The sequence below is a fragment of the Pinus tabuliformis genome, chromosome 9, assembly GCF_031772625.1.
Source record: "Pinus tabuliformis cultivar Carrire ecotype Pingquan chromosome 9, CPIR1, whole genome shotgun sequence".
Taxonomy (NCBI): Eukaryota; Viridiplantae; Streptophyta; class Pinopsida; order Pinales; family Pinaceae; genus Pinus; species Pinus tabuliformis.
In genome coordinates this window covers 1,415,540,757-1,415,554,254 of record NC_142307.1, presented here as the reverse complement: position 1 = coordinate 1,415,554,254, position 13,498 = coordinate 1,415,540,757, and positions in this window count along the sequence as shown.

Here is a 13,498-nt window from a genome sequence, read left to right as displayed (position 1 = left end):
ACTTTGCCGACATTTTTCGCACTTGCACACAAATCTGTAAGCACTGTTGTGCAAGTTTTATCACGGTCGTTCAAAGGCATATCTCAACTATCGCACTTGTCACTCTTAACCTTTGATTCAGTCTCACTGAGCACATGTTTGCCTTATTGGTTTGAGGTGTTTTGTCGTCGAGTCATGCTAAGTGTGTGATCACATTGTCATGTATGAACAAGTACACTTGCTTTCACACTTAGTCATTTTCATGAAAATCTGTCGACCAGACAACCCTCCTTCAACTGAACCCTGATCTCACTAACCTTGCATTGCTACCCAGAACTACGCAGAGCTTGAGGTTGTCCTCTTGGCCGCTTGCATTGTGCAATTTTGGAAATGAGTCAGCTATTTGTCTCCCAAAACTGCGTAGAAGTTGTCCCAAATCCTGATCCAGTATGCGCTTCTCACAGTATCTCCCATCAAGCCTCCTGCTGGTCAACCATAAAGATTGGCTTGAGATGTGACCTAGGGCTGCACTAATCTCCAAAACTGTGCATAACTTGTCTAGCCTGACTACCTTGCACTGCGTGCAGAAACTACACAGACACGTGGGACATGCCTCTACTACTTGTCACTACACTGTCCTAAGAAATTGTGCAGATTTGCCAGGTAGACTTCCCTGTGGGCCTACTCTGTCATCATCCTAGATGTTACGGAGAGTTTTTTGTCACCTGCCCTTCTGCACTACTTTGCAATCAACCGAGAAATTGCGCAGATTTGATAGGCAAGCTTCCCTACTGGCCTACTCTTCTCTCACTCATAAAATTATGCAGATCTATCTATCACCTGCCCATATATCCTGCTTTACTATCAACCCAGAAATTGTGTAGTTATTTTTGGGCCCAGACTGTCTCCCAGAATTACACAATTTTGACCAACATCTCCTGCAACCCGATCTTGTCCTCCTCTTGAAAATTGTGTGGACTTTTCTGCTAGTGCCTCCTGCTGCCCGCACTGTCTTCCCTGGAGCAACTACATAGATCCCAGTTGGATGACCTGCCTAGTGCTCCCCTTGAAAATTGTGAATATTGGCCTAGAAGTTCGGAGACACCCTGCCTGGCCTTCCTCCCGGAAATTGCACAATTCTACCTCCCAACTAGGTTTTTCCCCACAATTGTCGTTGTTGTCCTGGATTGTGCAGATCAACCTCCTAGTGACATCTGTGCATTTTTTCCTGACATTACTCTTGGGCCTCAAATCCTGGTCTGAGTTGTGATTTATGCAATTTCAGTGCCTTGTCCCTCTCCTGGTCACCTGCACTGAAACAGAAAATAGTACATCATGTTAGACTAGGCGATTTTTGGATTTGATGTCGTCTCATCATGAGTGATTGCAGGAATAGGTACATTGATGAAACATGGTGTCACAACGAACGATATGGAGAAGAAACACACGCTATACAAATTTCTCCTAGTCAAACGAATGCAAAAATCACATTGAGTAGCGAGCGAAAGGGACACATACACATGCACCATCAAGCAAAGATCAAGGCCATTGAAGACATTGCGCACTTTGCCATGCAAAGGTGAAGACATGTTACACTGAGAGCATACCATCACTTAGCAGCACAACAGCTCGACACGGACACCACAGTCAGCCAGTACATGTCAGTAGTGTCATGTTGAGTTGTGTCATGAGTTGTCTCGGCCACATCACTACTATGGGCCATACTTTTTGTAATAAATGTAATGTAAAGTGGAAGTCCAAGAGACCCACATATGAAGTTGAAGAGTCATGTAAAGTCGAAAAGTCATAGGAAGTCAAACAATCATGAGGGAAGTCGAAGAGTCACAAGGGTTAGTTATTCCTCCTTGGCTATATATACCCCATCATTGTATGAGAAAAGGACTTTTCACCTAGGCTCCTCCCGCATAGCCTTGAGAGTTTGCAGTCTGTTCTTTGAGGAGTAAGCAGTGGCTCCAACATCCCACTAATGGGACTAGGGATGTATGGTGTACATATGTGTCTTGGATATTTTGCTTAATTAAGAAGCTTGTCTTAGGCCAACACATTTTCATGCATGTTTTGTATCCGTTTGTAAGACTATTCTTTAAACGTTTGTAATACATGTTTTCTTAACTTGTACTAAGACAATTGAACTACTTCGATTATTTTAGTACTCATATTGTTGAAGATGTGTTGTATTATTTATCATTGTTGTCTCATCCGTGTGGACTACTCCGTCGGACACTAGACAGACCTTCTTTGTGTTTTCTTGGTTTTAATGACCGTCACCCTCGTGTGGACTACTCTGTTGGACGGTGTACGTGTTTTCCCTTGAACATTGGTTTTCATGACTGTGGAATCCGTTGTGGACTATTCCGTTGGATGTTGGACAAACCTTTGTTGTTCTTCACATGTGTTTCTTCCTGGGTTGGGACCATTCCCTCTCATCAAGAGGCTCACTTTACTTCCCCCTTTTGAGATTAAGAGAACTTGGACACATAGTTAAATTAAGCACTCACCAAGAACACTCACCTCGCTTTCTTGAAGTTACAAGCATAACACTCTCATGTGATGAACAATAAGAGCTAAGGCAAATCTCTAATATAATGGCAACCGGGCCATCATACCAGATGGGACTCCTACGCCAAACGGTGTTAATTCTAGTTGGGACTTCATATCGAGGAGATCCCCTGAATGTTGGCGGGTCCAGAACCGTCAACACCATGCTACCTACCAAATACCCAGAAGTGACTTACACCTTGTTGCATTTTAGTCCATGTTTTTTCCAATATTATATTTTTTAAATCCTTTGTAGGAGTTCAATTTACTATGTAATTTTCACAACTAATTACTTGTGCCCAATAATGAAGCCTTTGATTCCTTAAACTGAATCATACATTAAGCCATTTCCTTTGATGTATGATACTTTCTTTTAGCTACACTATTTATTTGTATGTTGTATATGAAACAATATGTTGCATATGAATTCCTTGTGTAGTGAAATGAGTTTTGCATTATACAATTTAACCTTTGTAATTGATGTCTAGATTTTTTTCAACAAGGGTCTTATAGACCACAAGTAAAAACCTTCAATCTTAAGTTTTAGGAAGTAAACCCAAGCACATCTATATAAGTAATCAATGAATGTTAAAAAGTACATGTACCCAAAGAAAGAATGAGAAGGATTTAGACCATACGAATAACTATGAAGAAGCTATATATTGGTCAAGGTGTGGCAAGAGGCATGCTTGTCAAAATTGTCCTAATGATGTTTGTAGAGAACACAATTGGCATAACACCATCTTTGCAAGAAATGAGAGGAATACCAATCATCATATCTTGATTACGAAGTTGTTGCAATGAATGGTAATTTAGATAACTGATATGATCATGCCAAAGTTTGCTCAAATCGTCGCTATGAGCAATAAATACTAAGGGAAAATACGAAGACACAAAAGTTGTCAAAATATGATTATGATTTTTTAAATTGATTTGACGATATCTAAGTAAATGTTTAAGTGTTTTTAACTTAGATAAATAATATTTAACGCAAGAGAAATTATTAGGACTTAAAGTAATGATATAATTTTCGAGCTAATGAGATCTAATCACATTAGGTTCACCAGTATATTTTTTAATTTTTTAGGCTATATCTAATTCATTGATTCCTTGAATATAAGATCATAAATAAGGAGAAATGGACATTCCAAACAACCACATGGTTTTTCATTCTTATTATCCCATTCGAATTTCTTATCAACAAAATTGGGATTCTTTTCTTTTAACAAGGTAATTTAGTACAATCCTTTACTTCTTAGTACATATTCCATGTGGGATTTCCATAAGCAGTTGGCAATGGTCAACAAAAATTCACTTGGAGTGGCCATATTAAAATATGTAGATTATATGGTTTCAAAAGCTAAAACTGTCTATTTGGATCGAAAGCTCTAAAAAAACAGGCAACATAAAAAAATGGCTTTGAAAATGGACTTAAAATGTGAAAATTACACATTTAAAAAAAAGAGATTTAACAATAACAACGAGCTATATGGAATGTAGAAGTTGGCCCACGTTGTGGTGGAAAAAAAAATTGTTTCCCATAGTGGCTTTGCCTAGAGGCTCACTTTTACAAATAAGTTTCTTTATGAAATGACCCCCTATTATAAAATGATTGAGAATCATTTTTACATTGGAATTACTATATAAATTAGAGTTTCCATGCAAAAAGTAACTAAAAAAATTAATATTAAAAATATTTATAGTGAGTCACTTTTATAATACAAGTGAAATACAATTTACAATAAAATTACAAAATAACTTTTGCATGATTTTTTTCAAAAGATTTAAAAGAATAGACTTGAACTCAAGATCTCTTACTAAATAAAGTAACTTCCAATCAATTGAGCTAGTGCAAAACACATAACAATACTTTGACCCTTTTGAAAGATTTTTAATTATTGATGCCATGGCGGATGTTTCAAAGGACTTGCTTTGATAGTCAAAGGGCATAAGATTGGCTAGGCTAGTCTATGGACATAACTAAATTGGCTTACAATTGCTTTTTATAATTCAGAAAACTATAATGAAAATTAAATAAATCATAAAATAAATTAATAATGAACCCTAACCTTGTAAATTGTTTAATGTAAATGAATGGAATTTCACTAATGCTTAAATTTTTATTAAGGCTATGGTAAAAAAGGGAAGATTTTGATATTTTTACATGATACTTATGATATGTATATAAAAATTAAAATCAAAATGAGCATTTGTACTTTTTATTTAGATTATAAAAATAAAGTATGAGGAATAGAACGAGCAATACTTAGATGGCATTGCAATGTTAAAATTATAGGAAGATAGGTCCAAGTTAAAGCAAGGGTGTTAAAAGATAAACTAGAGGCTAAGGTCGAGGAATAAGTAGAATCCAAATATATAGAGGGTTTAAATGTAATCAATTTTCCTGAGTCGTGGATGAACCCAAGTTGGGATACAAAGTTGATGGATGTGTTGAAGATGAGGATGAACTAAACAAGAAGCCTTTTCCTACCATTGTTATGTTATCAACTCAACAAATTTAAGAGTATATTTTGGGATGTAAAGAAGTTTATGGACAATATAAGCCTTTACTTTTTTGAAGTCATAGTCATTATGTATTAAAAAAGAGGGATTATAATGAATCAAATAGTCAAGGTACATCATAATATTAGAGTAACAAGTCACAGGGCATAAATTGTCACTCTTATAATAACACAAGTAAGTTAATCATGTAGAAAATGACCTTTAGTTTCCAAAGAGTTTTTTTTTTATATAAATTTAGCAAGATTTTGTATGGTTTATTGACATTAAAAGTGTTAATCATTAAAATTGTAGTATGAAGTTGTTCCAATGAGATTGAGGGTCTACAAATCCATATGTAGTGTTAGAACTCATGAAATTATAGAATTTCATTGTCAAATTCATGATTTTACATTATTGAGTTCCCTTAAATAACCTAACCTACCGAAGAGGGAATTTTTCTCCAAGATAAGATGGTTCCATAATAAAGAGGATCAATAAACATTAGCTTCTCACCCCTTTTTTGCTTTTTTTTTTCTTGCACAAATACATGCAAAAAATAAACGCTAGTATTAATCCTTGCTATTTTTTTTCTGCTTCTTGTAACTAAATGGGGCAAACTTATGCTACAATAAAAGGCTTTGACGTCATACATTTGCATCGTACATGCCACATGAATTCTATTGAAGACATGTGACCTCTATCCTATGTTATTTTTAATGATATAATTTTGTGTACATGTGTATTGGACATTTCATTACCTTGACCCATTAAGTTTGACACATCAATGGGGAATACATCACTCTATACCACCTTTGTTTCAATTTGCATCATTTGCTTGCTTCATTCTACATCATGTTTACATTAAATTTACAATATTGCAACAAAATTGGAGTCCTTTAATGAAGAAAAGGAAAAGATTTGACGGAAATCACACCAAATTTAGCTATATTAGTACACATTATGGGTCCATGTTTTCACTCTCCTAGAGTATTTTCTTCTTTGATTGGGTATTAGTGCTAAGTAAGGTGTGGACATCACATGAGAGAAAATTCATTGAAATTACCAACATATTTAGGGGTAGGAATGAGTGTTCTCTTAGCTCCTTTATCTTCAATATTGATGTCTCATTGTCCAAAGATCCTTCTACTTTTTTGCCACATTTATATAAATTGATGTTACAATGGATGACTACCATGTGGGTTATGAATACCCCTTAGGGGTAAAAACACCAAAGTGCAATTCTGTCAAGTCAAAAGAGAAGAAACCCCAAGTTTCCTTAGCTAAATGTGATATAGTCCTAACAATAAAGCCCACGAATTTAAAAGGAATGGATACCAGTTGTTTCATTTTCTTATAGTCAAAGAAAACAAACCATTTTACATACTCTCTACAAACCTTAATTATAAATAAATGGTCACACACAAACTTGAGAAGGAGGTAGGGATTTCCTCTAAATCATATAACTTGATGTGGGTGTAATGATCATCATAAAGATACTAATCCTTTCCTATGATTAAATTCCAAGCTTTCATGGTCAAACATTTGGTTCTTTCAGAGCCAACATACACATAGACTTTCCCATAAAAGAATCTTGTATTATGTACAAATGAAATGGGAATTTATGCCTCACAAGATTTCAATACGAAAATTACAGCAAGTCTATATCAAAATTTATATCTCCCTCTAGTAACGATCTCTCAAAAGAATTACCAAAAAAAAAAACACTAGGTATGAGACAATAAAGAATATTTAGGTATTTTCTTAGATTTTCTAACTGGTGATAAATTTCATTTTAAATAATCTCATTGCATCCAAAGACTATATGTTTATGAAAGGTATAGTAGATGACATATAAATCATAACTGGCTACCTAAGTTTAATTTCTTGTCCAATTAACTTAAAAAATATCCAAGCCATTTCTTCATAAGGTTCAACCACCTCATTGCCATCAAGGTAATATATCTTAAAAGTCTCATGTGTAGGTTGTGAGAGGCATTTATTTAAGATACTAGATTCATTTCCATGTGAATCCAAGAAGGAATAAGCTTGATGAACCTTGAAAAGTTTCATTGAATCTAGGAGGAGAAGAACTCTTTTGAATGTCAAGGGAATTGGGGCACATGCATCTTCCCTTCCTCTTTCAAGTTCATCAACCTAATATATTTAGCATCACAATTTACAACACTAACTTACCACCTCTCTGAAATCAAATACTTCCATTATACACCATCCTTTTCTAGAAATAAGGACCAAACCTTGGTTACTTATGGTCTATCTAATTACCTCACTATTTCACAACAGGAGTAACCAAATGGATTGTGCATTAAATTGTCAACCTATGTTCCAAATGCTTGTGAGATGTTGTGCATTATATGTGTATGGTAAAAGTTCCTCATTTGCTATTGGTTTGTTTATCATGCTCATAATGAATTGAAAATTCAAACTTGTAAAATTAAACATGCTTGAATTGAAACACACTTACATAAATCAAATCCTTCAGAAACCAATCTATTTCTAGCCATAAAAATAATTAAAATAAATGTTATTAAAAATGTAATAAAAAATAACGGTAAAATGATAATCTAGAAACAATCTAAAATACTCATCATATTGTTCTAATGGAGTGACATATACCTAATAAAAATAGGCCACTAAATTTAAATTATACAATATAAACCAAATTAAATCATACACTACACAAAAAAAAAAAACTATGAAATAGTATTTAATATTAAAACAATATCTCTATGAATTCATACATTATGCCATGATAAATCAAACTATTTGCTCTAAACGCTCCATTCTCTTTGGAATGGCAAATTGTTTATCTTTATGCATGCCAATATTGAAAATTTATTATAGAGGAACCACTAAAAATGGGTTTAAGCCTCAAGCTATTAAAACATATTCATGAAATGAATAATTAAGTGTTGGTATTTAGCCACAAACGTAGGGAGATATGTTCTATTCATGGTATGTTTGGAAAATATTGTTGTGTTTGTTATCTAAGTGGGCAAGGTGAATTAAGATGCATTTGTATCATAGAGGTATGAGAAAAATGGATTTTGACATGTGGGTTTGTAGAAATCTTCGCTAGAACAATTAAAATCATAAATTGCATCATTTAATTTCTTCCCCAAGTGGTTGTAGGATTGAATTCATGGTATTTTTGTTAATTCCTTAGTAACATTTTTTAATTTTTATTTTGAATGCAAACAAAGCATTTTCTTTCACTTATGAATTAATGGTAGCATTGTTTATGTCTGGAAACTTAGGCTTATCTACTAGAGTCTTAGGCTAATTGTTGGAGACTCTAATGGATGTTGATATGGAGGCTATATGTTATTTCAGGGCAACATTAATTAATTAAATGCAACAATGAACGTGTGGCTATTAAATTGGTGGAATAGTAATTTACATGGATTTTGAACATGTGGATCTTTAACTTATAGGTTGGGGGAATGTGGATCAACAACAAATATATCTATAACAAGATATAAACTAATCCTTTATTCAAAGGTAATTAAAAATATGCATTTTTACTAATGTTTAATTAGACAATAAAATGCAATACCAGAGAATGCAATGGAAAAAAACCTTGAGCACAACTCATGGTTTTGAACACTAAAAGAAATAAATATAGGTTTATGGGTAAGTGAAAAGGATTTATAAATAAGGAAAAATGGGTAGAAAAAAGATGGTAAATTTGTGACCCATAATTTCCCCCTAGCTGAAGATGTTGCATGTCCTCATGCAATCTTGTACCTTTGTGCCTATCCTTCAAAGCTACATGAACCAAGCTACAAGGACCCATACTAAATGATGCTTCCATTTTTTCCCTAATGTTTAGTAACTAGACCTATTGTAATAGTTTTTATTTACCTTAACTATCCAACAAAGAATTATGCTGATAAAATATATTATTATTTTTCTGAACAATCTTGAAATCACTTAAACTAATTTCCAATCCATTTTTCGAAGTTCACATTTCTCTTGTGACACATATCATCATTATGTTAGTTGGACATGAATGAAATATTCATTATAGTAAAATTAATTAACCCATTTAGTGATATTTCATCCTTGGACCTCTTGAGTATTTTTAAAGTCATGTTTATGTTCAATAAGGGTATGTGGAAGTTACAACTTCAAAACATTACTTGTAACATATCTATAATAACCTGATGGATCCACAACAAACATTATTGGTGAGTTGCAACAAACATTATTGGTGAGTTGCAACAAATTTGATTGGTGAGTAGCAACAAACTAATGTCACTAATAACTTGCAACAAATGCTATTGGTGAGTCATATCAAACTTTATTGGTGAGTTGAGGTAAATTTTCCTAGTAAGTTGCAACTTCTACAAATTTGATAAATAATCAATTTCTCCAAAAACATGATCTAGGCATTTGACATTTTTTGTGGGTGCATCTATCCCAATATGTTTTCTTCCTTATACAAAAATTATTAAATACCTAGTTCACAAATCTTGTTATATGAACAAATCATTAGCTAGGAATTTTTAAAATGTCATGATGGTGTTACCAATGAAAAGGCAAGTATTGGAACGTTCTACAAATATTCACTTGTATATTATCATCATGGAGTACTTTGTAATTCACAACAACTTCAATATGTGAACCAATATACCATTCAAATGAATTAATTCATATATCTTCAAATATTGATAAACAATTGATTATACTAATAATTTTATCCATACTTTTAATTCCCTATGATTTCTTTTATGTTGTATAAATATTGGGAAATAACACTTTTTGTGTAGAAATTTTTTCTTCTAATACTAGTTCTTATGGAGAAACATATTCCTCTTCTTCAACATTGCCCTTAGCTTGTCCCTATGTTTTAGTTGTTGTTTTCCTTTCCTACTAGTTCTTATGGAGTAATAGCTATGTCTTCCTCTTCTTCAACTACTAGTTCTTATAGGGTAGTAGCTCCCTCTTCTTGCATAACCTCCATAATCTACTTTTCCACTTCATTTCCTTTCATTAGTTGTTGTGTGGTAGTGGTATGACCTTCTATTGCTAGTTCTTGTGTAGCAACAACATGGAATCTTAATGTTTGTTCTTGTGTAGTAACATCATTCTTTTCTAAGCTAGTACTTGTGTGGAAACATCAATATCTTTGCTCGAGTTAGTTGCCTTAGCATATTATACAACATCAACATATCTAGTTCTACTCTTTCTCAAATATTCAAGGGGTTGCATTGGAATGGATTTGTGTGGAAATAGAGTAACATGATGTCATAATACAAATGGACTAGTGCGGGTTTTGGATTAAACAAGGGTGGTGTGTTCGTGATAGTAAATCCATAGTCAATGCACCCCCCCCACCCTTTAACTAAAGAATTTTCTAGCCCTTAGAAACACGATGAATGGTAAGTGGGATAAAATTAAAACTAGGGAAGGTTTAAGTGACTTTCTAAATACAATCCCATAACATTCAAAAAATATGATAAACAATTACAATGAAGAAGTGTACCTACACTTAACTAAGGAGTCCATGACACCTATAGAAATTATATAATATTATAGGTCTCTTTTGGCTTCTTGTATTGATTGCCTCAATAGAAAAATCTTCACAAACTTCCATAGTAAGAGTTTATGTAGTTAACACCCAGGAAAAATTATGTAAAGGACTATCAACAAGATTTACACCTAGTTCTCAGATGTCTTCTTTGAAGCCTTATGGAGAGTTCAATTTATTTCTTTGTTGTTGATTCTTGTGTAGTAGTAGTAGGTCGTTTTGAGGTTTCTTATTTTGTAAAAGCCTTAGGGATATTAGGTGTTTGTTCTTGTGTAGAAACACATGTTTCTTCTCATACCAACTTTTTTAGCAATATAATCCCTTATAGTTGGTTCTTGTGTTGCATCAACGGTGCTTGTTGGTGTTTTTTTTTTGGTTCGACTGGCGAGACATGTTTAGGGGGATTGAAATTTCGATCTCCTGGATACACAAGTGCTTTCCAACTTGCTTTTTTCCCATGGCGCTACCACCCACAAAACAACTCTTGTTGTTGTTGGTTCTTATGTAATAGCACCAATATTTTCCTCGGAACTTGTTATTTTTTCTCTTCTATAGCAATGGTGGATCATTTCCTTCTTACTTTGGAATATTTGGAGAGGTCAATGAAAGTATTACTATTTTGAACCTATTTCTTGTTCATGATATTAAACCTCTACCTAGAATATATATCTTCAACAATGGATCATGGTATAATCTCTTCTCTCTAAGGGTGAAAAACTCTGCTTGAAGGAACATTATGGAACTATTAAGTGCTACAAAAAATATAAACATCCTATGAAAACTATAGCGCATCGTTAGATGTTAAACCTCGTGAAAGTGTGTTGGAAGCATCAATACTAGGTGCGCAACAACAAAAATCTAGTGGATTGGTAGTATAAAAATCTTGAAAATATTATTCAACCATAATTGAAATTGGAAATGAGATAGATAGCTAGTTAGCTCAACATTGTAAGTGGCCCGAGTTAATTTATTGTGTGGGTTAGTAATGGGTAGAACATGAAGTTATGGAGACCTTTATGGAGGAAATAAGTGGGTAAATTTTGAATTGATAGCAATGGTTACATGATATTCTTATGAAACCCTTAGGAAAACTTTGTGTCTTCAATATCAACTGCATAACCAAAGGAAACTTCGTTTTTTTCACTATGCATGTTTTTCCTAATTTTCTTTGAGCGATGCATCAACATACCATATTTCATCATTAGTAAAGAGTATTAGGTCTTCCTGAAATCTTACTGTGTAATAAAGGTACTATTAATGAATAAAGATGATGAACAATGATTAGAAATAAGGATGATGGATCATTGACTCTTTATATTCCATACCACTTTTCTTGACTTCTATAGCACTTGTCTTGACTAGAATTAGCTCTTTACCCTTGTATCACTTTCCTTCTCTTGATATTCAAATCCAATTCTTTAATTGTCTTGTACTCTATCCATTTGCAACTTTATGAAAAAGCTTGGTGTTGTTGGTCAACAACTTTAGTTTTTTGGTATCAAGATCCTAAGAACTTGAACTTCAGACTCAACATTGCACTATATTTCACTTTATTATTTTTGGATGTCTTAGTGGCATTCACTTTTCATAAAAAAGAAAATGGTTGTGAAAAGTCACTGCTCCATTGATTGAACTTATTAGTTCTTTTGTGACTTTAAAAAAACTAGCAATTATATGCAATAAAATGTAATATTATAAAATAAGAGAGGTATAAGGAATTCATTCTTCAAATAGACATCACGAATAATTGTAAAAGGTTCATATAGATTAAATTTTAAAAGGAAACATGAAGCTGCTTTCATTTCAGACATGTTGAGGAGAGATGACCATATCAAAGCACCCAACAATGTTTTAATGATAACTCTTTCATTTGATGTCCAATTGGAGGGATTAAAAATCCAAATTAAAGCCTATTAATAAGTATATATATATAAGTTAAATGGGCTTATAGATGTCTTTGAATTGATATGTCAAATCTACTAAGAGACAACTTACATGGCAGAACTATTTTTGAGTTACAACTAGACCAACAACCACTATTTTGGGCACAAACATTTCATATAACATCATATTGACATGATTCTAGTGGGAGATGGAATCATATTCATGTATATATATCCAAAATAAACAAGTTTTGAAGAGATCAAGAATTGGTATGTCAAATGGACCAATGAATAGTCTAGGAGGTAAAGTTTGAGTAGTGTAACTTTTAGAATATGTAGTTACAAATTTGGGTGTAATTTTTTCATATTATATCAAAATGAAGTGATTCAAGTTGTCTTGGAGACTAGATTCCAAGTATCATATGCTTTATAACTTTTTTTGAAAAATCCTTTACTTTATCCCTCAAAATACAAATGTCCTACTATTATTTTTAGTAAGTTAATAAATTAAACTTGCTTCATGAATCTAATAAATCTCTACCCCCTAAAATGTGGTCTAGGCATGTGATATTTTGTTATGGGAGTACATTTCCTAGTGTAATGATTCCCTATACCAAAATTATAAAATACCTTATTACTATGTTTTGTGATATACCTACATAAGAGTTGTAGCAAACAACATCTACTGGTGATATGTATAAAATGCAAACATCTACAAGAAATATGTTGGCATTGTTGTGTTGGCTTTGATGCCAACAAGGCCATGATCATATTCATACTGGTCATGATCATTTGTGATGGGTGTTGACTTGGTGGTCCTATTGGCTAGCATGATGTATTAACAATAATATGGTTGTGTTGGAATTGATGTCAACTCTTGAGGTCATGCACTTATGTCAACCCCATGATGTTGCAGATTGATGGACCATGGTGTGTGTTTGTATGTGTTAGCATTGATGGAGCTTGATGGTCTTGAAGGAGTTAGAATTTGTTGGCATGTGAATTGATGGACATGTCATAATGG